The following is a 26921-nucleotide window of genomic DNA, read 5'->3' on the forward strand; positions in this document are numbered from 1 at the left end:
TGATGCAGTTCGTCTGTCCCTCAATAATTTAAACACCTCAATTAAATCCCCCTCAGCCTCCTCTGTTTCAATGAAAACAACTCCAGCCGATCCAATCCTTCCTCACAGCTAAAATTCTCCAGTCCTGGACCATCCTTGTAAATCTCCTCTGGACCCTCTCTGGTGCAATCCCATCTTTCCTGTAATGTGGTGACCTGAACTGGACACGGGTTAAATTTATTAGTCCGCCTGTTCCCACAGGTCCCAGTCGAGTTTCTTCATTCCTTTCCTTGGTTCAATCCGTCATTCACCGATTGGGTTTATGACCGGTCACCACCTCCTGTGATTTCCCCAATTGGCTGCCCCTCTTCTCAGAGATTCTCTCGCTCCACAGACCACCTGCACTCTGTCGGTTCCACCAATCCGGGAAGCTTCACCTGTGATTGGATGAACTCGGTGACCCGGGCCTGTCATGGCGGCCGAATCTCCCACAATGCAGAGCGGCGGAGAAAAGGCCGCATCTGTGAGACGGGCCGCGCTGCACTCTGGGAGAATGTTCGCACATGCGCACATCACCCGCCGGATCAGTGACCGCTTCCTGTTGTGTCGCGAGACAAACTTTCCGTTTTTTCGGTTGAGAACGAGCGGTTTTTATTGTGACGGAAACTGACGTCACTTTTCCTTTGAATCGCGCGGTTTGATTTAAATAAACGGCGCACATGCGCAGTGTGGCGCGTCCCTCTTAAAGGGGCCTGGACCGGCCGAGAGTCCCCGAGCCCGGGGACAGGACCGAGAGACGGGCAATGGGATTAGAGCGGAGGGCGGCCCCGGGGAGGGGGAACTTGCATTTCTCCAGCGCCTGTCACATCCTCAGGACGACCCAAAGCCTCGCAGCCAATGGGGGGCTTTGGAAATGAGGTCACTGTTGTCATGTGGGCAGCCATTTTGTGCACAGCAAGATCCCACAAACAGCAATGTGATAAATGACCAGATAATCTGTTTATAGGTGTTGGTTGAGGATTAAATATTGGCCAGGACACCGGAGAGAACTCCCCTGCTCTTCTTCGAATAGTGTCGCGGGATCTTTTACATCCACCTGAGGGGCCGGACTGGTTTAACGGCTCGTGCAAAAGACGGCCCCTCCGACAGTGCAGCACTCCCTCAGTACTGCACTGGAGTGTGAGCCGAGATTTTGTGCTCAGGTCTCTGGAGGGGAGCTTTAACCCACAACCTTTATGATTCTCGAGGTGAGAGAGTGCTACAAATGAGCCAAGGCCGACACCGAGTACTTCAGAAGGATCGTTAATTCTTCCGTCCCGTAACACGATGTGACTTTCTTCCACAGGAAAATTCATGCCTGAACTTCCAGGAGTTTTGAGGAAAACCGCACTGGATTTGAATCAATCTGCTGGAAAATACTTGAGGCTGACTGGAAACCTCTTTGGATGTTCACACGGCCGGGAGGCACCAAGACAATTCGATGAGACTGTGAAGGATGTCAAGTGAAATCAGGGACATGGCGAGCAACGGTGTGAAGGTAACTGGGGGATCCCCGGGGTAATGTCCAGTCTGTTCAGGTGGGCCGTTTAAAAGGAAATGGAACAGTGTGGGGAGAAAGTTGTCTGGGGACCGGAAACAGAGGGTCCGGGTTAATGGGAGTTGCTGAGATTGGAGAATTGTAAACAATTTTACAACACCAAGTTATAGTCCAACGATTTTATTTTTAATCCCACAAGCTTTCGGGGGCTTTCCCCTTCCTCAGGCGGTGTGGAAGTGATTGGAGAAGGGTTGGAAGTGGTTACCCCAGGGGTCAGTGCTGGGCCCACTTTTATTCTCCGTATTTATGGACCGTTTAGAATTACATAGAATTTACAGCACAGAAACAGGCCATTCGGCTCAACTGGTCTGTGCTGGTGTTTATGCTCCACACGAGCCTCCTCACACCTCTCTTCATCTGTCCCTATCTGTATATCCTTCTATTCCTTTCTCCCTCATGTACTTATCTAGCTTCCCCTTAAAAGCATCTATGCTATTTGCCTCAATTACTCCATGTGTTAGCAAGTTCCACATTCTAACCACTCTCTGGGTAAATAAGTTCCTCCTGAATTCCTGACTGGATTTATTAGTGACTATCTTCTATTCATGGCCCATAGTTTTGGACTCCCCCACAAGTGGAAACACATCTATGTCGACCCTATGAAACTCCCTCATAATTTTAAAGATCTCTATCAGGTCACCCCTCAGCCTTCTCTTTTCTAGAGAAAAGAGCCCCAGCCTGTTGAGTTTATCCTGATAGTTATAACCTCTCAGTTCTGGTATCATCCTTGTCAATCTTTTTTGCACCTTCTCCAGTGGCTCTACATCCTTTTTGTAACATGGAGACCAGAACTGTGCACAGTGCTCAGTGTGGCCTAACCAAGGTGCTGGACAAGTTTAACATAACTTCCCTGCTTTTCAATTCTATTCCTCTGGAAATGAACCCCAGTGCTTTGTTTATTTTTTTATGGCCTTATGAACCTGAGTCACTACATTTAATGATTTGTGTATCTGTACCCCTTGACCCCAATTTGCTCCTCTACCCCATTTGGACTCTTATTATCCAGGAAGTATGTGGCCTCCTTATTCTTCCCACTAAATTTGTACCACCTCACACTTGTCTATATTGAAATTCATTTGCCAATTACACGCCCATTCTGTAAGTTTATTAATGTCTTCCTGTATTTTATCTCAGTCCTCTTCACTATTAACGATATCCCTCAATTTGGTGTTGTCCGCAAATTTTGAAATTGTTCTTCCGATTCCCAAGTCCAAACCGTTGATGCAAATGGTGAACGACAGTGTTCCCAGCACCGATCCCTGTGGAACACCACTTCCCACCTTTTGTCAGTCTGAGTGACTCTCATTAACCCCTGCTCTCTGTTTTCTGTTTTGTTATCAGCTTGCTATCCATTCTGCTACCTGTCCCCTGACTCCACAAGCTCTGACCTTGGTCATGAATCTACAATGCGGTACCTCATCGAAGGCCTTTCAAGATCTTTCAAGATTTTCTTCTTCAGATATTGATTCACTTCCCTTTTAAATTCTGCTTCCCTCATTGTTTCTGGTCGGACATTCCATTGTCCGAACAACCCTCTGCATCAAAAAGAAAACCAACCTCTCTTAATTTGATGCCCTCCAGTTACCGACTCACGAACTGGGATGTGGGCGTCACTGGCAAGGCCAGCATTTATTGCCCTTCCCAGTTGCCCTTGAGAAGGTGGTGGTGTGCCACCTATCTTGAACAATTGAGTGGCTTGCTGGGCCATTTCAGAGGGTGATTAAGAATCAGCCACATTGCTGTGGGTCTGGAGTCACATATAGGCCAGACCGGGTAAGGACGGCAGGTTTCCTTCCCTAAAGGACATCAGTGAACCAGATGGGTTTTTACGACAATCCGGTAGTTTCATGGCCACCATTACTGATACTAGTTTTTTTTAAATTCCAGATTTTATTTAATTAATTTAATTTAAATTTCCCAGCTGCCGTAGATTTGATCTCATGACTCCGGAATATTAGTCCGAGCCTCTAGGATTACTAGTCCAGTAACATAACCACTGTGCTCCCGTACCCGTACGAGTGGAAATAGTTTTCCCTCATTTACTTTATCAAAACCCCCTCATAATTTTGATCCCCTCTCTCTGATCTTATTTAAACTTCTCTGCTCTCATGAAAAGTTATGTCAAGACTCTCATCCTTGGGATCATCTTAGTGAATCTCTTCTGCCCCTCTCCATGGCCGCGACATTCTTACTGAAGTAATGCACCAAAAACTGGACACAATATTCTGACTGTGGCCTGACCCATGATTTGTCCAGGTGTAGCATTAACTCTTTCCTTTTATACTCTATGCCCCTATTTATAAATCCTAGGATCCCATGGGGGTTTTTGCAAAACAGCTTTATCAACTTGTCCTCCCACTTTTTTAAAGATTTGTGTATCTGAATCCCTAAATCTCTCTGCTCCTCTACTCCTTTTACAGTTTTACAGTATAGTGTCTATTTCCTCTCCTTATTCTTCTCACCTCACATCTCTCCCCATTAAATTCCATCTCACATCTACCTGTCCAATCTCCTCACCTGTCTGCCTCCTCCTGAAGTTGTTGACAATCCTCTTCATGGTTAATCTCACTCCTTATCTTTGTGGCAGCTGCAAATTTTGATATTGTGCCCCCTACACCCAGGTCCAGATCATTTCTATCCACAGATATTGAGAAAAGCAATGGTGCCAACACTGACCCCGGGGATCGCCACTGTTTAAATCCTTCCAGTGCAAGAAACATCTGTTAATCACAACTCTCAGTTTTCTGTCCTTTTATCCATGCAATCTCTCATTTCTCTCCAACTTCTCACATTTCTATCCCTAAGTTCTCATGCACAAACAGGCTCTCTTCCCCTTTCCTCTCTCTCTCTCTTACACACAGACTGTTTCTCTTTCCTGTCTCCAATATTCTCTCTTGCCCGTTCTCACAAACCCTTTCTCCCTCTCTATCTCCCTCCCACCCTACCTCTCAGACTCTCCTTCATCCAGATGCAGACTCTCCGAGACACACTCTCAGACTCTCCGAGACTCATTCCCTCTCTCACACAGACTCTCTGTGACTCACTCCCTCTCTCACACAGACTGTCTGTGACTCACTCCCTCTCTCACACAGACTCTCTGTGACTCACTCCCTCTCTCACACAGACTCTCTGTGACTCACTCCCTCTCTCACACAGACTCTCTGTGACTCACTCCCTCTCTCACACAGACTCTCTGTGACTCACTCCCTCTCTCACACAGATTCTCCGAGACTCATTCCCTCTCTCACACTATTTTACCCACTTTTCAGAGAAACTTACAGAACAGAAGGAGGCCATTCATCGTGCCTTTGAAAGAGCTGTCCAATTTAGTCCCACACTCCAACTCTTTCCCCATAACCCTGCATATTAGTCCTCTTCAAGTATATGTCTAATTGCCCTTTCAAAATTCCCATGGAATCTGATTCCACCACCCTTTCAGGGAGTGCGTTTCAGATCTTAACAACTCTCTGTATGAAGAAAAACTTCTCCTCATTTCCTCTCTAGTTCTTTTGCCAATTATTTTAAATCTACGACCTCTGGTTACCGACCCGCTTGCCAGAGGAAACCGAGCAAGTAGGGAGAAACGATCAAAACCCCACTTGATTTTGAACACCTCTATTAAATCTCCCCTTATCCCCGGCTCTAAGGAGAACAATCCCAGCTTCTCCAACCTCTCCACATAACTGATGTCCCTCATCCCTGGTACCATACTGGTAAACCTCCTCTGTACGCTCTCCATGACCTTGACATCCTTCCTAAAGTGTGGTGCCCAGAATTGGCCACAATACTCCAGCTGAGGCCTAACCAGTGATTTGTAAAGGTTCAGCATGACTTCCTCGTTTTTGTATTCAATGCCCCTATTTACAAAGCCAAGTTTCCCATATCCTTTCTTAACCACCTTATCAACTTGCCCTGCCACCTTCAAAGATTTGTGACTATGTACCCCAGGTCCCTCTGTTCTTGCACTCCCCTCAAAATAGTCCCATTTAGATTATACTGCCTGTCCGCTTTGTTCCTCCCAAAGTGCATCACTTCACACTTGTCCGTCTTAAATTGCATCTGCCCTGTGTCTGCCCATTTTACCAGTCTGTCTATGTCCTCCTGAAATCTGCTACTATCCTCCTCACTGTTTACTACGTTGCTAAGTCCTGTATCAGTCGCAAACTTTGAAACTGTGCTCCCGAAACCCAAATCCAGGTCATTTTGATATAACAAGAAAAGTAATGGTCCTAATACTGACCCCTGGGGGACCCCACTGCATACTTCTGTCCAGTCAGAAAAGCATCCGTTCACCACGACTCTCTGCTTCCTTTCCCCTGGCCAATTACGTACCCAAGTTACCACCAATTTTTTCCTTTGATCCCATGGGCCTCTGTTTTCCAAATAAGTCTGTTATGTGATTCTTTATCAAATGCCTTTTGAAAGTCCATATATACAACAGCGACTGCACTACCTCCATCGACCCTCTCTGTTACTTCATCGAAGAATTCAATCAGGTTGGTCAGACATGGTTTGCCTTTAAGAAATCTGTGCTGGCTGTTCCTTCTTAACCCATGCCTCTCCAAGTGAGAATTAATTTTGTCCTTGACAATGGTCTCTCGTAGTTTTCCCACTACTGATATTAGACTGACTGGCCCGTAGTGACCAGTTTTATCCCTCTCTCCTTTTTTGAACAGGGGTGTAACATTTGCAATCCTCCAGTCCTCTGGCACCACTCCCATATCCAAGGAGGATTGAAAGATTGTGGTCAGAGCTTCTGCTATCACCACCCTTGCTTCCCTCAGCAGCCTGGGATGCACCCCACCTGGACCGGGGGACTTGTTCACTTTGAGTGATGCCAACCTATTTAGCACCTCCTTTCTATCTATTTTGATCCTATCCAATATCTCTACTCCCTCCTCCTCTACTGCGACATTAACTTCATCCTCTTCTTTTGTGAAGACAGATGCAAAGTCCTCATTCAGTACCTCAGTCATGCCCTCTGCCTCCACAAGCAGATTTCCTATTTTATCCCTAACCGGCCCCACCATTCCTTTTATCCTTTTCCTTTTCATATTTTTATAAAAGTTTTTGGGTTCCCATTTATGTTACTTGCTAATCTTTTCTCATATTCTCTCTTTGCCCTTCTTATATCCTTTTCAATTTCCCCCTGCACACTCTCCTGGTTGTGTACTGTATTCTGTACCTGACAGTGGTCATAAACCTTTTTCTGTTTTATTTTAAGCTCTATTTCCTTTGTCATCCAGGGAGCTCGAGCTTTGGATGCCGTATCTTTCCTCCTTATGGGAAAATCCTTGGTTTATACCCGAACTATCTCCACCTTGAAGACCTGCCATTGCTCATTTACTGTTTTTTGGCCAATCTTTGTTTCCAGTCCACCTGTGCTCGATCCCTTCTCAAATCACTGAAATTGGCTCTCTTTCAGTTGGATATTTTCACCTTTGATTTTTCTTTGTCCCTTTCTGTAATTACTTTAAACCTAATTATATTATGATCACTATTACCCAGATGTTCTCTCACTGAAATACACTCCACTTGCCTTACATCATTCCCTAAAACTAGATCCAGCACTGCTTCCTTCCTCGTTGGGCTAGAAATATACTAATTAAGAAAGTTCTCCTGTACAAATTTTTCAAATTCTTCACCCTCTCTCCCTTTCAATTACTATAATCCCCTGCGTCTGTCTTTAAGGGACCACATTACTCTGAGTCACCTTCTTTCTCTTAATATACTTGTAAAAACCTTTAGTGTTGTCCTTGATATCCCTCACAAACTGGAGTTGGCAGCTGATATTGTGAGTGAATTTAATCCATGTAAAGAGCGGAAAGAAAAGAACAATTTAATGTTAAAGTAAATCAATCAAATGCCATTAATGACAAATATATTCAAATTAAATATAATCATCGTCTCAAAAATAGTCCTGTTGTATTCCAGTGACAGATTCTGGAATCTAATCAGCCGCGAGGAGATGTCGGACAGCTGCCCAGTGAGACTCGGCCTGTGATGGTTCCTCCCTTCCTCGGGGTAAGCACCTTGGCCAATATCGCCTTTAATGTCGTAAAACACCCTCAGGTGATTCACAGGCGTGATTATCAATCAAAATTTAACACCGAGCCATATAAGGAGGTATTAGGACAGGTGACCAAAAGCTTGACCAAAGAGATAGGCTTAAGGGACGTCTTAGAGGAGGAGAGAAAGAGAAGGAATTCCAGAGCTTAGGATCAATGCAGCTGAAGACACGGCCGCCAATGGTGGAACGATTAAAATCGTCGATGCGCGTGAGGCCAGAATTAGAGGAGCGTGGAGATCTTGGAGGGTTGTAGGGCTGGAGGAGGTCACAGAGATAGGCAGGGGCGAGGCCATGGAGAGATTTGAAAAGAAGGATGAGAATTTTAAAATCAAGGTGTTGCTGGACTGGGAACTAATGTAGGTCAGCAAGCACAGGGGTGATGGGGTGAACGAGACTTGGTGCGAGATAAAATACGGGAGTTTTGGACGAGCTGAAGTTTATGGAGGATGGAAGATGGGAGGCCAGCCAGGAGAGTATTGGAATAGTCAAGTCTAGAGATAACAAAGGCATGGATAAGGGTTTCAGCAGCAGATGAGCTGAGGCAGGTGTGGAGACGGGCGATGTTATGGAGGAGGAAGTGGGCGGACTTCGTGATGGAGCGGCTATATGGTCAGAAACTCATCTCGGGGTCAAATAGGACACCAAGGTTATGAATGGTCTGGTTCAGCCTCAGACAGTGACCGGGGAGAGGGATGGAGTCGGTGACCAGGGAACGGTGTTTTTGGTGGGGACCAATTGAGCCAAGTGTTACTGTGGACGCTGCACGTGATCTGCTACAGAAAATGGATCAACTGATTTAGCAAATGAGATCACCTACAATTCAACGTAATAAATGCCCTGAATCTCAATAAAATGAATAATCTGTAAATCAAAATAGCTGAGATAATCTTAAAGAATGGCTGACCTGCAGCATGAACACAGCTGTGTGTGGGCCTGTCTGTCTATCTACCTGTCTGTCTCCCTTTCTGTCTCCAACCTGCCTGTTTGCTTCACTCGCTCACCCACGGTCGGTCCGTCCCTTGACCTCTCTCACTATTCCTGTTTCCCCTGCTTTTGTACCGCCCAGTCTCTGCATGCTGGTTTCTCTCACTTCCTCCTTGTCCCATTTCACTTGCTCCACATCCCTCTCCCTTACTCCCCATCTCCTATTCTCTCCCAACCGAGTTCTCATCTCTGCGTCCACCTTACTCTGTTTCCTTACCCCTCTCTCTCTCCATTCCTTCTCATCCCTCTCTGTCATCCCCCATCAATCGCTCTTTACCCTCTTCCCTCCCGCTCCGTCCCCATCCACTTTCTCTCTGTGCCTGACCCTGCTCTCCTTTTAATTTCTCGGACACATTTTCTACCCAATCCCCGTGTTTTGCCCCGTCCCTAGATCTCTCTGTCTGCAGTCCATCCCTTTCTGGAGGAGGGCCAATTTCAGTGGGATGAGAACAGATCCGGCCCGGGTAAATTGGAATCATAGATTGGCAGGGAAAACTGTAATTGAACAGTGGGCGGCCTTTAAAGAGGAGATAATTCGGGTACAGACAAAGTACATTCCAACGAGGGAGAAAGGTAGGGCAACTAAAGCCAGAGCTCCCTGGATGACAAAGGAGATAGAGAATAAGATGAAGCGGAAAAAAGCGGTGTATGGCAGGTATCAGGTTGATAAAACAAGTGAGAACCAGGCAGAATATAGAAAGTTCAGAGGGGAAGTGAAAAGGAAATAAGAGGAGCAAAGAGAGAGTATGAGAATAGACTAGTGACCAACATAAAAGGGAATCCAAAAGTCTTCTACAGATATGTTAACAGTAAACAGGTAATAAGAGGAGGGGTGGGGCTGATTATGGACCATAAAGGAGATCTACTCATGGAGGCAGTGGGCATGGCTGAGGGATTAAATGAATACTTTGCATCTGTCTTTACCAAGGAAGAAGATGCTGCCAGAGTCTCGGTAAAGGAAGATATTGTTAAAATACTGGATGGGCTAAAAATTGATAAAGAAGAGGTACTAGAAAGGCTGGCTGAACTTAAAATAGATAAGTCAACTGGTCTGGATGGGATGCACCCGAGGATGCTGAGGGAAGTAAGGGGGGAAATTGCTGAGGTACTGGCCATAATCTTCCAAACAACCTTGGATACGGGAGTGGTGCCAGAGGATTGGAAAATTGCAAATGTTACACCCTTGTTCAAAAAAGAGTGTAAGGATAAACCCAGCAATAACAGGCCAGTCAGTTTAATCTCGGTGGTGGGGAAACTTCTGGAAACAATAATACTGGACAGAATTAACAGTCACTTCGACGAGTGTGGATTGATCAGAGAAAGCCAACACGGATTTGTTCAAGGCAAATCGTGTTTAACTAACCTAATGGAGTTTTTTGATAATGTAACAGAGAGGGTAGATGAGGGAAATGCGGTTGATTTTGTGTATATGGACTTTCAAAAGGCGTTTGATAAAGTGCCACATGGTAGGCTTGTCATCGAGGTTGTGGCCCATGGAATAAAGGGGGCAATAACAACATGGACACAGAATTGGCTAAGTGACAGGAAACAGAGAGTAGTGGTGACCGGTTGTTTTTCGGGCTGGAGGGAGGTGCATAGTGGTGTTCCCCAGGAGTTGGTTCTGGGACTACTGCTTTTCTTGATATATATTAAGGACTTGGACTTGGATGTACAGGGCACATTTTCAAATTTGCAGATGACACGAGACTTGGAAGGGTAGTGTACAGTGCAGAGGATAGTGATAGACTTCAAGAGGATATGGACAGGCTAGTGGCATGGGCGGAAACGTGGCAGATGAAATTTAACCCAGATAAATGTGAGGTGATACATTTCGGTAGCAACGAGGAGAGGCAATATAAACTAGAGGGCAAAATTCTAAAAGGGGTACAGGAAAAGAGAGATCTGGGGGTATTTGTGCACAAATCGTTGAAGGTGGCAGGGCAGGTTGAGAAAGCGGTTAAAAAAGCAGATGAGCCCTGGGCTTTATAAATAGAGGCATAGAATACAAAAGTAAGGAAGTCATGATGAACCTTGATAAAATACTGGTTCGACCACAACTGGAATATTGTGTCCAGTTCTGGGCACTGCACTTTAGTAAAGATGTGAAGGCCTTAGAGAGGGTGCAGAAGAGATTTACTAGAATGATTCCAGGGATGAAAGACTTTAATTATGTGGATAGACTGGAGAAGCTGGGGTTGTTCTCTTTGGAACAGAGAAGGTTGAGAGGAGAGTTGATAGAGGTATTCAAAATCATAAAGGGTCTAGAGAGAAACTGTTCCCATTGGCTGAAGGGTCAAGAACCAGAGGGCATAGATTTAAGGTGATTGGCAAAAGAACCGAAGGTGATATGATGTAAAACTTTTTTACACAGCGAGTGGTTATGATCTGGAATGCGCTGCCTGAGGGGGTGGTGGAGGCAGATTCAATCATGGCCTTTAAAAGGGAACTGGATAAGTAGTTGAAAGTAAAAAATTTTCAGGGCTACGGGGATAGGGCGGGGGAATGGGACTAGCTGGATTGCTCTTGCACAGAGCTGACCTGGACTGGATGGGCTGAATGGCCTCCTTCCATGCTGTAATCTTTCTATGACTCGAAGAGTAAACCGTATGACTCTGCCTAATCATATTTTGATTTTCTAGGTGCCCTGTTACTACGTCCTTAATAATAGATTCCAGCATTTTCCCTACTATTGATGTCAAGCTAACTAGCCTATAGTTCCCTCTTTTCTCTCTCACTCCTTTCTTAAATGGCGGGGTTACATTTGCTGCCTTGCAATCCACAGGGACCATTCTAGAATCTGGGGAATTCTGTAAGATCACAACCAATGCATCCACTATCTCTGCAGTCACCTCTTTTAAAACCCGAGGATGTCGGCCATCAGGTCCAGGGGGTTTCTCGGCTTTTAGTCCCATTAATTTCTCCAGTACTTTTTCTTTACTAATATTAATTACTTTAAGTTCCTCACTCTCATTAGGCCCTTGGTTCCCCACTGTTTCCGGTATGTTTTTTGTGTCATCTGCTGTGAAGACAGATACAAAATATTTGTTTCACATCTCTGCCATTTCCTTTCTCCCCATTATAATTTCTTCTGTCTCTGCCTCTAAGGGACCCACGATTACTTTCACTCATCTCTTCCTTTTCACATACTTGTGGAAGCTCTTACAATCTGTTTTTATATTTCTTGTTGGTTTACTGTCAGATTCAATTTTCTCCCTCTTTATGAATTTTTGGTCATCCTTTGCTGATTTCTAAAACCCTCCCAATCCTCAGGCTAACTACGCTTTTTGACTACATTGTAAGCCTCTGCTTTTAATCTAATATTATCCTTAAATTCTCTAATTAGCCACAATTGTACCACTTTTCCCGTGGAGTTTTATTCCTCAAGGGAATGTATATTAGTTGAGAATTATGAATCATTTCTTTAAATATTTGCCATTGTTTGTCTCCCGTTATATCTTTTAATCTAATTTCCCAATCTACCTCAGCCAACTCGCCCCTCAAACCTCCATAATTGGCTTTGTTTATATTTAAGACCCGAGTTTCGGACTTAACCACATCACTCTCAAACTGAATATGAAATTCTATCATATTATGTTCATTCTCCCCCAGAGGATCCTTTACTATAAGTTTTTTAATTAACCCTGTCTCATTACACAATACGAGATCTCAAATAGCCTGTTCCCCAGGTGGTTCCTCTACCAATTAAGTACTTTTGAAGTCTAGTTGCTGCTTTACTGTAGGAAACACGGCAGTACATTGAACACAGTAAGGTCCCACAAACAGCAATGTGATAATGACCAGATCATCTGTTTTAGTGATGTTGGTTGAGGGATAAAAATTATAATTGAATTTAAAAGACCGGTCCAGCAGTAAGATACAGGTTTTCACCCACCTGCAATGTTTCTAAACCCGACCTTACCACTGGGGAAGATACCAAACAAAGGCTGGGCCAGGGAGGCAGGGACTCTCCACAGGTGGTGGGGGGGAGATCAAGGGAGAATTGCCCAGGTTGCTCTTCCACCCTCTTCTCGTGGCTGGATTCAGACCAGCAATGGTGGAGGTCGAAGACCCAGAGAAGGGGAGAAACGGCCTCAGATATAGAAATGACCGAGGCTCAGTGTTCATCACTGTGGAGTAGTTTACAATTCAGCAAATATATTGTCCACACGGAGAAAATTGTCCACCGCAGCCAACTTATCAGGCGGGTAGAAGTGAACTCTTCGAGGAGTCGCGTTTCCCTTAAAAACTCTCCAGCCAAATGGTAATGTCCCTTTAAATTTACAATCCTGCCACACCAGTCATCGCCAGCTTTAATGTGTTGTGTCAGATCCTCTGTCCAAGCAGTTTTCTGCTCCTGTCACTGTGACTCATTTCTGTTGCACACCAGAGAGAGAGAGAGAATGTACTGCAAGTCTATTTATAAATCTCAGCCCATCTCCCCATCACTCACTGAAACATTGTTGGTGCAGAGGGGTGATTAAGCAACACATATTTCACCCTGTACCTTTCTGCCAGCTGAAATGTGTCCATTATAATGAGAACAGGTGATGTGCCACATAAGTCCAGTGCCTGGCATGTGATCCTTGGCACATTTATACACAGAGGCACCCTCAGAAAAGGTGGCAAATACCATGGCACTATTTTGGATGGAGAGGGCCTGAGGCTTAATTGCGACAGGCCTTTCCCCACAATATATGTGTGAGTGACAGGAGACACAGACGGAGACACGGGAGAGACAGACGGGGAGAGAGAGACAGACAGACAGACATGGGAGAGACAGACGCAGATATTAAAACGTACCCTTGTTTTAGATGGAGTATGACTGAAAAGCAAAGTAATGCATTGTTTCATTGACTAGTAATGTGGTGAATAGTTACGAATAGACCCGAACTCATTCATAACACCTGCAAGAATAACTTGCAGTTATAGCTTTCCCTCCAGTGGCACATGTGGACTATCATGCAATGTGAAACAGGTTGATTTTAACTCTCCCTGATCGCAGGATCAGTTAAAATGGAGCAGCTCCATTTCCCGCTCCATTCCCATCAATCGGCCGTTTTAACGCCACTCATCTTGGCTTTTAACGAGTCTCCCGCCGGACTCCTCGGTCACATCGTAACCCCTGAAATTTAACCCACTTCTGAGCAGGAAGGCCACCCCGCAGGGGGAACCTGTCGAGAAGCCTGCAAGACACACTGAGGTAAGTTTAAAAAATAAACTGACCTTTGAGTAAATAAGGAGAAATTGTTTCCACTGACAGGAGGGTTGATAACCAGAAAAAAACAGATTGAAGATAATTGACATCTAATCCGAATACATTGGGCCCGGTGTTACCAGGGCTGCGGGTTCTCGGCGGGGGGGCTATCGGGCACGTGGGTAACGCGCCCGGTGAAATCAGTCAGCTCCCCGCGCGATCGTAGCATAATTGGATCCACTTACCTGGTCTTCCGGGTTCCCCACTGCTGATCTGCGCGTCGGGCGGACTGCGCGTGCACAGTCAGATCCGTCAGCTGGAGGAGCTCTATTTAAAGGGGCAGTCCTCCACTGACAGATGCTGCAACAAATAGAAAAAATTACAGCATGGAGCAGCCCAGGGGGAAGGCTGCTCCCAGTTTAATGTTGCCTCACTCCAGGTATCAATACATGGGGTGAGGTGGAGGGGGAGGACAGAGATCTTCCCCTCCACCCCCCCCCCCCCCCCCCCACCCCCGGCGGGCGGGAGGAAGCGGCCTGCCTCTGCCACCAGGAAGGCCTGGCTCGAGGTGGCAGAGGAGGTCACCAGCACCACCAACATATCGCCCACCTGCATACAGTGCAGGAGGCGCTCCAATGACCTCAGTCGGTCAGCCAAAGTGAGTACACTTACTCATTCCCCTACACTCCATCTGCCACATTACCGCCCACACCTCCTTCTGCACTGCCAACACTACTCTGGCGCATCACCCCTCATACCCACTCAAACCTCATCCTCATCTTACCTGCACCTACTCACCTCGCCAGTACTCATCCCGCCACTACCACTCAACCCAATCCTCATACAATATCATGGCTCTATCTCATCCTCACCCTCTCATGCATCTCTTTCACGGTCAGCCTCACTCAACCTGCCACTACCTGTGCTGCAGCCACAGGGCATGCATCACATATGTGCAGCAGGAAGCATAAGGCAAACGTGTCGTGAGCATGAAGGGGATGCACAAGCGTGTTTGAGGGTTTGTCATGGTGTTTACCTGTATTTAATTTCTGAGCAACTCACATCACATATTATATTGGCACCACTGCTGCCATGTCTTCGCGAATCTTGTCTGGTTTGTGCAATAATGCCCTTTCCTGAGGATCACTAAGACCCACAACTGATGCCACCCATTGTGTCACTGCAGAGTGGGTGTAGGTGCATTTGCAGGGCTCTTTTGTGCAGACGGCTGAGAGACGTCGGCGATGTCCCCGGTTGCACCCTGGAAGGATGCGGAGGAGAAGTTGTTGAGGGCAGTGGTGACTTTGACAGCAACAGGTAAGAAGATGGTGCTCGGGCCAGCCAGGAGCAGCTTGGCATGAAGGAGGCTGCAGATGTCCACGACTACATGTCGAGTGGCTCTGAGCCTCCGTGTGCACTGCTGCTCAGAGAGGTCCAGGAAGCTGAGCCTCGGTCTGTGGACCCTGTGGCGAGGGTAGTGCCCTCTGCGACGCATCTCTCTCTGCGGTAGCCCTCCCTCCTGCTGGACAGGTGGATGTGTCACAGCGCACTGTTGTGGAGCTCCACGTGTCAGAGGTGGACGGTGAGGCTGGTGATGCTGTTCGCCCTCCAATGAGGTCATGACTGCAGCTACGGCGGCCCCCATCCGGAAGATGTACATCTGAGGGGTCCGCAAGGTAGGTACATATCTCTGGACCCCGGGGTAAGTGTGCAAGTTGGTGACTTTGGTTGTCAGGAGGAGGGTGGTGGAGGCCAAACTTTGTCCCAAGTGACTGAGTGGCCTCCTGCAATGGGTGAGGGTCTCCCCCACCCCCAACCTGTCAAATGGACCTTTGCAGCTGCCACAGGCTGACAGCTGCAACAGGTCCATTTGAACTGGGAGTGTTTCCCCCAGTGTGGGAAACAGTCCCAGTTTCCTTTAAAATCCCACCCCTCCTCACATAATCCCTGAATCAGGTCAGTTAATGACCTGAACAAGCAAAATAAATACGTTCAAGTGGCATCCCGCTGGCTATAATTGCCTGCGGGATTCCCACCAGCGGGGGCTGCGCGCGCACGCTGGCGCATCAGTGGGGAACCCAGAAGTGCGTGGTCCCACTCCGGGATTTCCCAATTTTCGGGGGCCCCCCCGCCAGGAACGCACCCGATAGCGGGTGCTAAAATGCTGCCCATTATATACAAGATGGGTAAAAAGAGTTAAGATACAGATTAGCCATGATCTAAATGAATGGCAGAACAGAATCGCGGGAATGAATGATCCACTCCTGAGGGTGAGCGTGCAGTTCAATGGGCCCTTACTCTCACTTGATTCAGTTCTATGGTGCCTACATTCACAGGGGTACATTCCATGGACCCTGACAGTCACTGGGGTACAGTTCCATGGACCCTGACAGTCACTGGGGTACAGTTCCATGGACCCTGACAGTCACTGGGGTACAGTTCCATGGACCCTGACAGTCACTGGGGTACAGTTCCATGGACCCTGACAGTCACTGGGGTACAGTTCCATGGACCCTGACAGTCATAGAGTCATAGAGTTATACAGCACGGATAGAGGCCCTTCGGCCCATCGTGTCCGCGCCGGCCATCAGCCCTGTCTACTCTAATCCCATATTCCAGCATTTGGTCCGTAGCCTTGTATACTATGGCATTTCAAGTGCTCATCCAAATGCTTCTTGAATGTTGTGAGGGTTCCTGCCTCCACAACCCTTTCAGGCAGTGAGTTCCAGACTCCAACCACCCTCTGGGTGAAAAAGTTCTTTCTCAAATCCCCTCTAAACCTCCCGCCTTTTACCTTCAATCTATGTCCCCTTGTTATAGAACCCTCAACGAAGGGAAAAAGCTCCTTAGTATCCATCCTATCTGTGCCCCTCATAATTTTGTACACCTCAATCATGTCCCCCCTCAGCCTCCTCTGCTCCAAGGAAAACAAACCCAATCTTCCCAGTCTCTCTTCATAGCTGAAGCGCTCCAGCCCTGGTAACATCCTGGTGAATCTCCTCTGCACCCTCTCCAAAGCGATCACATCCTTCCTGTAGTGTGGCGACCAGAACTGCACACAGTACTCCAGCTGTGGCCTAACCAGTGTTTTATACAGCTCCATCATAACCTCCTTGCTCTTATATTCTATGCCTCGGCTAATAAAGGCAAGTATCCCATATGCCTTCTTTACCACCTTATCTACCTGTTCCGCCGCCTTCAGGGATCTGTGAACTTGCACACCAAGATCCCTCTGACCCTCTGTCTTGCCTAGGGTCCTCCCATTCATTGTGTATTCCCTTGCCTTGTTAGTCCCTCCAAAGTGCATCACCTCGCACTTTTCCGGGTTAAATTCCATTTGCCACTGTTCCGCCCATCTGACCAACCCATCTTCCATGGACCCTGACAGTCACTGGGGTACAGTTCCATGGACCCTGACAGTCACTGGGGTACAGTTCCATGGACCCTGACAGTCACTGGGGTACAGTTCCATGGACCCTGACAGTCACTGGGGTACAGTTCCATGGACCCTGACAGTCACTGGGGTACAGTTCCATGGACCCTGACAGTCACTGGGGTACAGTTCCATGGACCCTGACAGTCACTGGGGTACAGTTCCATGGACCCTGACAGTCACTGGGGTACAGTTCCATGGACCCTGACAGTCACTGGGGTACAGTTCCATGGACCCTGACAGTCACTGGGGTACAGTTCCATGGACCCTGACAGTCACTGGGGTACAGTTCCATGGACCCTGACAGTCACTGGGGTACAGTTCCATGGACCCTGACAGTCACTGGGGTACAGTTCCATGGACCCTGACAGTCACTGGGGTACAGTTCCATGGACCCTGACAGTCACTGGGGTACAGTTCCATGGACCCTGACAGTCACTGGGGTACAGTTCCATGGACCCTGACAGTCACTGGGGTACAGTTCCATGGACCCTGACAGTCACTGGGGTACAGTTCCATGGGCGATGATTCTCACTGGGTACATTTCCATGGGCACCTACTCTCACTGAGGTACAGTTCTGTACACTCTGACTCTCACTGGGGTACAGTTCTGTGCACTCTGGCTCTCACTGGGGAACAGTTCGATGCACCCTGACTTTCACTGGGGAACAGTTCTATGCACCCTGACTCTCACTGGGGAACAGTTCCATGAGGACCTACTCTCTCAGTTCCATGGACATTGTCTGTCACTCGAATACTATTCCATGGATCCTGACACACTCTGCGAACAGTTCCGTGGACACTGACACTGGGATACAGTTTCACGGACACTGACACTCACTGGGATACAGTTCCACGGACACTGACTCTCACTAGATACAGTTCCACGGACACTGACACTCACTGGGATACTGTTCCACGGACACGGTCTCTCACTGGGATACTGTTCCACGGACGCTGACACTAATAATGAAATACCATGGATGAATAAAGAGATAAGATCAGAATTGAAACTAAAGAAAAAGGCATATACTCAGCACCTGGACAATAAAGAAGAGGATGACAAAATGGAATACGAAGAGGTTAGGAAATAAGTTTTAAAAAAACCTATTCGGAAGGCAAAGAGGAATTACAAAATTAAATTATCAAAAAATACTTTTTAAAAAGTAAAGTATTCTACAGACACATAAATAACAAAAGGAAAATCATGATCGGGGTAGGGCCACTATGGGATGCACAAGGTAAACTCACAGGTAACGGCAGAAATGTGGAATCATTACTTTGCCTCAATATTGACACTAACAAGATGGATAAGACATTAGAAGCAGAAATCAAAAAAGTTGTAAAGACATTTATGATAGAAAAGGGGAGATAATTGATAAACTGGTCAAACATAGAAAAGAATAGAAGGATATGCTGATAGGGTTAGATGAAGTACCTGAACTATCTCCTCCTTGAAGGCCTCCCTTTGCTCTTTAACTGTTTTACCTGATAATCTTTGTTCCCATTCCATAAGGGCCAGATCCCTTTTCAACTCACTGAAATTAACCCTCTTCCGGTTCAGTATCTTCAACTTTCATTGTCCTTGTACTTTTCCATAATTACTCTAAACCTAATCATATTGTGATCACCGTTTCCAAAACACTCTCCCATTGAAACTTGCCCCACTTCATTCCCCAGAACTAGATCCAGCACTGCTTCCTTCCTCGTTAGGCTGGAAACATGCTGATCAAGAACCTCAGACATTTACAAAAGCTTAAACTATCCCAGCAGCTCAATCTAATACAGCACCTCCAACTAACCCAGTAACTTAAGCTAAAACTGCACTTGCAGCAAATAGATTACCTCAAACTAAAGCTGCTGCCCTAAGTAATCCAGCACCTCAACATAATCTAATACCTCAAGCAAAAACAGCACCTCAGACCAGCCCAGAACCTCAAAATAACCTAATACTTCAAAATAATACAGCCTCCAAACTAATCCAACACTTCAAGCTAACCTCGCACCTCAAGTTAGTCCAGCACCTTAACCTAACCTAGCTCTTCAAGTAGTACAGTACCTCTAACTGGCCCAGCACCTCAAGCTAATACCATGTATCTCTGAAACTGACCACAGCATCCTGAAACTGACTCTGGTACTGCAAACTGGGTTCAGGGACCATAACTGAGGCAGTGTTCAATGACTGACTATCCCATCTCCCCAAATGAGTCAGCATCCTAAAGCTGTCCACAATACGCCCCAAACCGATCACATCATCCACAAAAAAAAACACAATACCCAGAAACTGACCCAGTCCCCACACACTTACCTCACCATCCACACATTGATCAAACACCCAAAGCTAACGATGGCATCACACGTTGGGCTTCTGCCTCCTGTAAAATGATAACTGCACTGTCACAGCAAACCACAGCATCTGTAAACGGACCTTAAACAGTGCACATTACCCCAATACTGAGCAGAGAAACCCCAAACCACAACACCCACAAACTGACACAGAACAACAAACATAGACAACGATCTCTGATGACTCAACACGCCCAGACTGATGCCAACACTGAGGGATTGTAGAAACCCCTGACGCTCAGCCTTCGGTGTCAGCCTCGTCATGTGGGTTCATTCTGGGTTCGAGATATGTTTCATGCATTGAGTATTTTTAGGCTGATGAATCAGTGTAAGACTTTGGTTGTCTTGGATTCTGGGCTTATTTTGAGTTTCAACACAAATTTGAGTTCTTGGCTTTTCTTTATGTTTATAATTCATTTTACATGAGTTGGTCACTTCAGAATTAGGATTGGTTAGTGGTCCCAGTTCAGTTTTATATTCTGGATCAGTTTGGTCAATTTGAGATTCTGTGTTGTTTTGAGTTTCTGGCTCAGTATCTGGTTGTAACATACTCCACACAAACTGACCACAAGAGCTCCAATTAACTCAGAACCCTCAAGACTAACATTCTCCACGCATCCAAAAACGCCCAGCCCCACAAAATATTCCACAGGACCCCGGCAAAGACTGATCCTCACAGACTGATCTCAATGACCCCTAACATTACATCATATCTAAAAACAGCAGAAGAGCCTGAAACAAACTACAGAAATAACAAGTGAACCAGTGGAGTCAGCGAGGGTTCTGGGCCAGGTCGGGTTTCCAGGTCTGCTTGGTGTTTCGGGTCTGTTTAGGATTTGCCGTATTTTAATATTCTGAGTCCGTTTAGGATAATGGATCAGTTTAGGGTTTAGATCAGCCTGTGATTCTGAGTTGGTTGCAGTTTTGCTTTGATTCCGGGTTCCAGGTCGGTTTAGGATTCTGGAACAGTTTAACGTTCTTCCACTGTGAGAGGGGAAACCAGAGGACCGGAGCTCTTGGATTGACGAGGGTTTCATTGGAGCTTTAACAATTTAGGCCACGGAAAGTGTCAGTTTGAGGGTCTGGTTCAGTTTTGGTTTCTGTACAGGTTTAGGGTTTTATGTCGATTTAGGGTTTTGTGTCACTGGGTTTCGGGTTGTTTTGGGTATCCAGTCATTTCAATTTACATATTAATTTGGGGCTTAATGTGAGTTTGTGATTCTGGGTTACTTTGTAGTTATGGTCAGTGTAAGATTCTGGGTCATGTTGAGGTTCTGACTCAGTACTCGGTTGATGGCCAGTTCAGGGAACCTGGTCCCTTTTGGGATTCTGGATCAGTTTAGAGTTCCAGGTCAGTTTAAGTTTCTAAGTCACTGTGGGATTGTCAGCTAATTTAGGGTTCAGCTCAGCTTAGTGTTCTTGGTCTCTGAAATGCTTTGGATCAGAGGCTCTTAAGAACAGCGAAGGGCTCTTATTCATAGAGAGTTCTGCATATCTTCAGGGTTCCAGGGCACTTTTAACTTTAAGATCAGGTTGAGGTTGTTCAGAGGTTTGGGCGTTCATGTTCAGTTCAGTTTAGTTTGGGTTCAGGTAGAGTTTTTGTCTCTGGGTCATTTTACAGTTTCTGGTTTATTTGAGGTTTGTATATGAGTTTAGGGTCTTCCAGTGTTGGGCTTCGTGTTGTTTAGATTTGAGGATCTGATTGAGAGTTGTTGCTTGTTTTGTTCAGAGTCTTTGTTGGGTTCTGGTTAAGTTTAGGTTTGTGACTTGCTCTGGTTCTGCTTCAGTTTGGGGGAATGATTGAGCATCTGATTAAGGGTTAGTTTGGGAATTTAGGTCAATTTATGTTTCAGTGTCAGTTTAGGATTGTATCATTATATGTTTGCCTTGTCGTGCAAGTGTCTTACATGAGTTTCGGGTTCTGGGTCATTTTGTAGTTATGGTCAGTTTATGGTTCAGGTTCAGTTTGGAAATCTTCAATATCATTTCCACCTCAATATTTATCCAGTGAATCGTCACAGCTTTAACTGAGGATTTATTCCACATATCACTACACAATGGGGAAATCCTTCCAATCGAACACTAAGGATTGTTAATGTTGTATCCACGTCACATAGTGTTGTGACACACAATCTATTTCTCTTGTTGTATTTTAGACTATTACTGTGTGAGTTTCTGTTCTTGTGGAGGTGTCTGTGGGTTCCTGTGGGCTGGATGTTGGTAATTTCAGCCTCGAATGCCTGTGTTTGGACACAGCCCACATTGACGAGGCAAATCTGTTCTACCTGCTGCTTGTTAGAATCCTGCATTGAATCAGTCTGGGCAGCGTCAATCCATTACTTACTGGGAATGGGCCCACAGCAAATATTGCTTTTAACTAATGATCTCACTCAGACAGGCTGGAGTATGGCCGGTGTCAAAAGTGAATGAGTGTCAGACTGGTGAAAATGTTGGTGCTATTGGGGTGTATGGTTACAACAGTAATGAAACTTCACTCACTTAATCTTCCAATATACACAGCAAATCTTTGTTTAGTTTATAAATAATGAACCCAGGCCCTGTGATTACAATTACAACTTACTGTCCCTAAAATTTAATGGAAACTGAGCAACTTGTGTTGATGTATCACCAGCCTGAAAATATAACCTCTGAACACCAACCATGGAGTGAGTGAAGCAATAGGTGGCAGCTGCAGTTAAAGGCAGAGAAATGGAATATGTAGAGAGAGACAGGTAGGGAGAGGGAGGAATGTGGAGAGACAGAAACGGAAAGTCAGAAAGAGGGAGGGTGGAAAAAGAAAGGGAGTGACTTAAGCAGAACGGGATGGACGGGCCAAAATGAGGGGATTGCATCGAAAAAAATGTCCGTGAAATTAGAGAGAGCAGGGCCAGGCACAGAGAGAAAGTGTATCGGGATGGAGCGAGGGGGAAGAGAAAGGATAGACAGCGATTGATGGGGATGATCGAGAAGGACGAAAAGAAATGGAGAGAGGGAGGGATAGGGACTCATTGAAGTGGACACAGAGAGGAGAACTGGGTTGGGATAGAATAGGAGATGGGGAGCAAGGTCGAGAGGGATGACGTTTGAGTGAAACAGACAGGGAGAACGAGAGAGACACAAGCACACAGGGAGTTGGAGGCAAGAAAGCAGTGGAAACAGGAATAGTGAGATAGGCAATGGGAACTAGAGAGAGACAGGGAGGGATGAAGACAGGTATAGGCCGCATCAGAGAGAGAAAGAGAAGCAAACGGGAAGGTCATAGACAGACAGACAGGCAGACACGCAGACAGTTGTGCTTATGTTGCAGGTCAGCCATTCTTTAAGATTATCTCAGCTATTTTGATTCACAGATGATTCATTTTATTGAGATACAGGGCACTTATTATGTTGAATTGCAAGTGATCTCATTTGCTAAATTAGGTTCATCGATTTTCTGTAGCGGATCATGTGCAGTGTCCAGAGTCCAGATAATCTTAAAGAATGGCTGACCTGCAGCATGAGCACAGCTGTCTGCGTGTCTTGCCTGTCTGTCTCTCTCTGCCTGTCTCCGACTTGGCTCAATCGATAGGGTGACAGGATCTGGGATTTAGTTGGGAGGATCTGCAATTTTGCTTATAGGACATGGAATGTAGTTTACAGGGTCTGGGGTGTAGTTTCGTTCTGTGTACACATTTGTAAAAAATTTTGGAAACAACAGTGAGCGAGCCCCAGTTGGAGTGGGATGGAGAGTTTCATGAACCCAGTACGGGGTGTGTCAGCACCTGGAGATTTATTATAGTAAATGGAGAGCAGGTCCCCAGTGACACCAGAAGCAGAGTTTTATCAACACAGAACATGGAGATTTCTTACACAGATCAAACCCTTACTGGTAAAGTCACACATTGTACAAAAGGGATCCAACAAATTCCTGAAATTCGTCATTTCGTAACGAAGAGGGTTATTCATATATCAGTGATAACGCCCAGTGTGTGCAACCTGCTGTCGACAGGATCTGAGCTAACTGGAGCCTTGTTTATTTTTTTAAAATCTGTGTGTCTGGCTCTGTATCCCCGTGTGTCGGACATTGTATCCCTCTGTGTCTGACCCCGTGTCCCTGGCCCTGTACCCCCGTGTCCCTGTCATCATCACCCCCTCCTGAAAAAGCCCACCCTTGACCCCTATGTCCTTGAAAACTACCACCCCATCTCCAACCTCCCTTTCCTCTCCAAAGTCCTTGAACATGTTGTTACTTTCCAAATCCGTGTCCATCTTTCCTGCAACTCATTGAAACCCTCCAATCAGGTTTCCGCCTCTGCCACGGTACTGAAATGGCCCTTATCAAAGTCACAAATGACATCCTGTGTGACTGTGACTGTGGTAAACCATCCCTCCTCATCCTTCTCCACCTGTTTGCAGCCCTTGACAGGGTTGATCACACCATCCTCCTCCATCGCCTCTCCTTCACCATCCAGCTGGGTGGGACTGCCCTCTCCTGGTTCCATTCCTATCTAACCACTCGTACCCAGAGAATCACCTGCAATGGCTTCTCTTCTCGCTCCCACACTGTTACCTCTGGAGTCCCCCAAGGACCTATCCTTGGCCAATCCCCTTTCCTCAACTACATGCTGCTGCCCCTCGGCAACAACATCCGAAAACACATCAGGTTCCACATGTACGTTGACAACACCCAGTTCTACCTCACCACCAACTCCTTCGACCCCTCCACTATCTCTGATTTGTCATACTGCTTGTCTGACATTTAGTACTGGGTGAGCAGAAATATCCTCCAACTAAATATGGGGAAAACTGAAGCCATTGTCTTTGGTCCCCACCACAAACACCATTCCCTAGCCACCGACTCCATCCTTCTTCCTGGCCACTGTCTGAGGCTGAACCAGAGCGTACACAACCTTGGCGTCCTATTTGATCCTGAGATGAGTATCCGACAGCAAATCCGCTCCAACACCAAGACCACCTACTTCCACCTCAGTAACATCGCCCGTCTCCGCCCCTGCCTCAGCTCATCTATTGCTGAAACTTTCATCCATGCCTTTGTTATCTCTAGACTTGAATATTCCAATAATCTCCTGGCCAGCCTCCCATCTTCCACCCTCCATTAACTTGAGCTCATCCAAAACTCTGCTGCCCGTATCCTAACTCGCACCAAGTCCCGTTCAGCCATCACCCCTGAGCTCGCTGGCCTACATTGGCTCCCGGTCCAGCAACGCCTCAATTTTGAAATTCTCATCCTTGTTTTGAAATCCCTCCATGGTCTCACCCCTTCCTGTCTTTGACCTCCTCCAGCCACACAACCCTTTGGGATCTCTGTGCTTCTTCAATTTTGGCCTTTTGCGCATCCCCAATTTTAATCGCTCCAGCATTGGCAGCTGTGTCTTCAGCTGCCTCGGCCCTTAGCTCTGGAATTCCCTCCCTCAACCTCTCTACCTCTCTTCCTTTAAGCCGCTCCTTCAAACCTACCTCTTTGGCCAACCTTTTGGTCACCTCTCCTAATATGTCCTTATGTGACTCGGTGTCAAATTTTGTTTGATAATCGCTCCTGTGAAGTGCTCTGGGACATATAATTACATTAAAGGCACTATAGGGTATTTCGAATGACATCACTCTTTAACTTCCGGTGGCCATGTTGGTTATTTTCCAACTCCTGCAAAAGATGTTACATATTCACCAATTGCTGACATTGATTGTACATCTGTCAAAGGCAAAAAGAGATTTGATGCCCGGATGCAACTTTCCCTACCAACAGTACCACACCCAGTTGCACAGAGACGACGGCAAACTCACAATATCCCACCACCAAATGATGCAGATGTTCCAAGATTTTTTGAGCATTTTAGTCAGACTGGAACAAAGACTGCCATTCTCAGCATAATGGAACCATGCAATGCAGATTTTATACCTAAACCTGTGCAGCCTCATTTCCTTAAGCCATTGAAGTAACTCAGGGACAGCAAAGGATATGGGCCCCGACAACATCCCGGCTGTAGTGCTGAAGAATTGTGCTCCAGAACTAGCCGCGCCTCCAGCCAAGCTGTTCCAGTACAGCTACAACACTAGCATCTACCCGACAAAGTGGAAAATTGCCCAGGAATGTCCTGTCCACAAAAAGCAGGACAAATCCAATCCGGCCAATTACCACCCCATCAGTCTACTCTCAAGCAAAGTAATGGAAGGTGTTGTTGACAGTGCTATCAAACAGCACTTACTCACCAATAACCTGCTCACCGATGCTCAGTTTGGCTTCCACCAGGACCACTTGGCTCCAGACCGCATTACAGCCTAGTCCAAATGTGGACAAAAGAGCTGAATTCCAGAGGTGAGGTGAGAGTGTCTGCCCTTGACATCAAGGCAGCATTTGACCGAGTGTGGCACCAAGGGGCCCTAGAAAAATTGAAGTCAATGGGAATCGGGGAAAACTCTCCAGTGGCTGGAGTCATACCGAGCACAAAGGAAGATGATAGTGGTTGTTGGAGGCCAATCATCTCAGCCCCAGGACATTGCTGCAGGAGTTCCTCAGGGCAGTGTCCTGGACCCAACAATCTTCAGCTGCTTCATCAATGACCTTCCCTCAATCATAGGGTCAGAAATGGGGATGTTCGGCTGATGATTGCATAGTGTTCAGTTCCATTCGCAACCCCTCAGATAATGAAGCAGTCCGTGCCCGCATGCAGCAAAACCTGAACAACATCCAGGCTTGGGCTGATAAGTGGCAAGTAATATTTGCGCCAGACAAGTGCCAGGCAATAACCATCTCCAACAAGAGAGAGTCTAACCACCTCCCCTTGACATTCAACGGCATTACCATCGCCGAATCCCCCACCATCAACATCCTGGGGTCACTATTGACCAGAAACGTAACTGGACCAGCCACATAAATACTTGGCTACAAGAGCAGGTTAATTACAGTCTAAGTATCACCACTTTCTCATCACTGGAGAGTCTATAACTCGGGGGCACTGATTCAGGATAAGGGGTCGGCCATTTAAGACTGAGATGAGGAGGAATTTCTTCACTCAGAGGGTTGTGAATCTTTGGAATTCTCGACCCCAGAGGGCTGTGGATACTCCGTCCTTGAATATATTTCAGGCTGAGAGCGATAGATTTTTGGAATCTAAGGGAATCAAGGGACATGGGGATCGGGTGGGAAAGTGGAGTTGAGGTGGAAGATCAGCCATGATCTTATTGAATGGCGGAGCAGGCTCGAGAGGCCGTATGGCCACTCCTGGTCCTATTTCTTATGTTCTTAAGTTGTCATTATCAATTGCTGAAACTTGGTCAGGGAATTTCTAGCAGTTTCATTAATGAAGGGTTCAAGAAAATT

General features: G+C 46.4%; 1 protein-coding gene and 1 long non-coding RNA gene across 2 annotated transcripts in view; one reads left to right on the forward strand and one right to left on the reverse strand.

Annotated features, from left to right (window-relative positions):
- LOC137302345 (zona pellucida sperm-binding protein 3-like) overlaps positions 1-26921 on the reverse strand; it is a 1023493-nt gene that overhangs the window by 455317 nt on the left and 541255 nt on the right. The gene's annotated exons all lie outside the window — the stretch shown is intronic.
- On the forward strand, positions 1416-26749 carry LOC137302039 (uncharacterized). The gene is made up of 3 exons (XR_010958405.1): positions 1416-1516; positions 7511-7600; positions 25302-26749. It is a non-coding gene; the product is annotated as an uncharacterized lncRNA (long non-coding RNA).

This window comes from Heptranchias perlo, chromosome 35, assembly GCF_035084215.1.
Source record: "Heptranchias perlo isolate sHepPer1 chromosome 35, sHepPer1.hap1, whole genome shotgun sequence".
NCBI lineage: Eukaryota > Metazoa > Chordata > Chondrichthyes > Hexanchiformes > Hexanchidae > Heptranchias > Heptranchias perlo.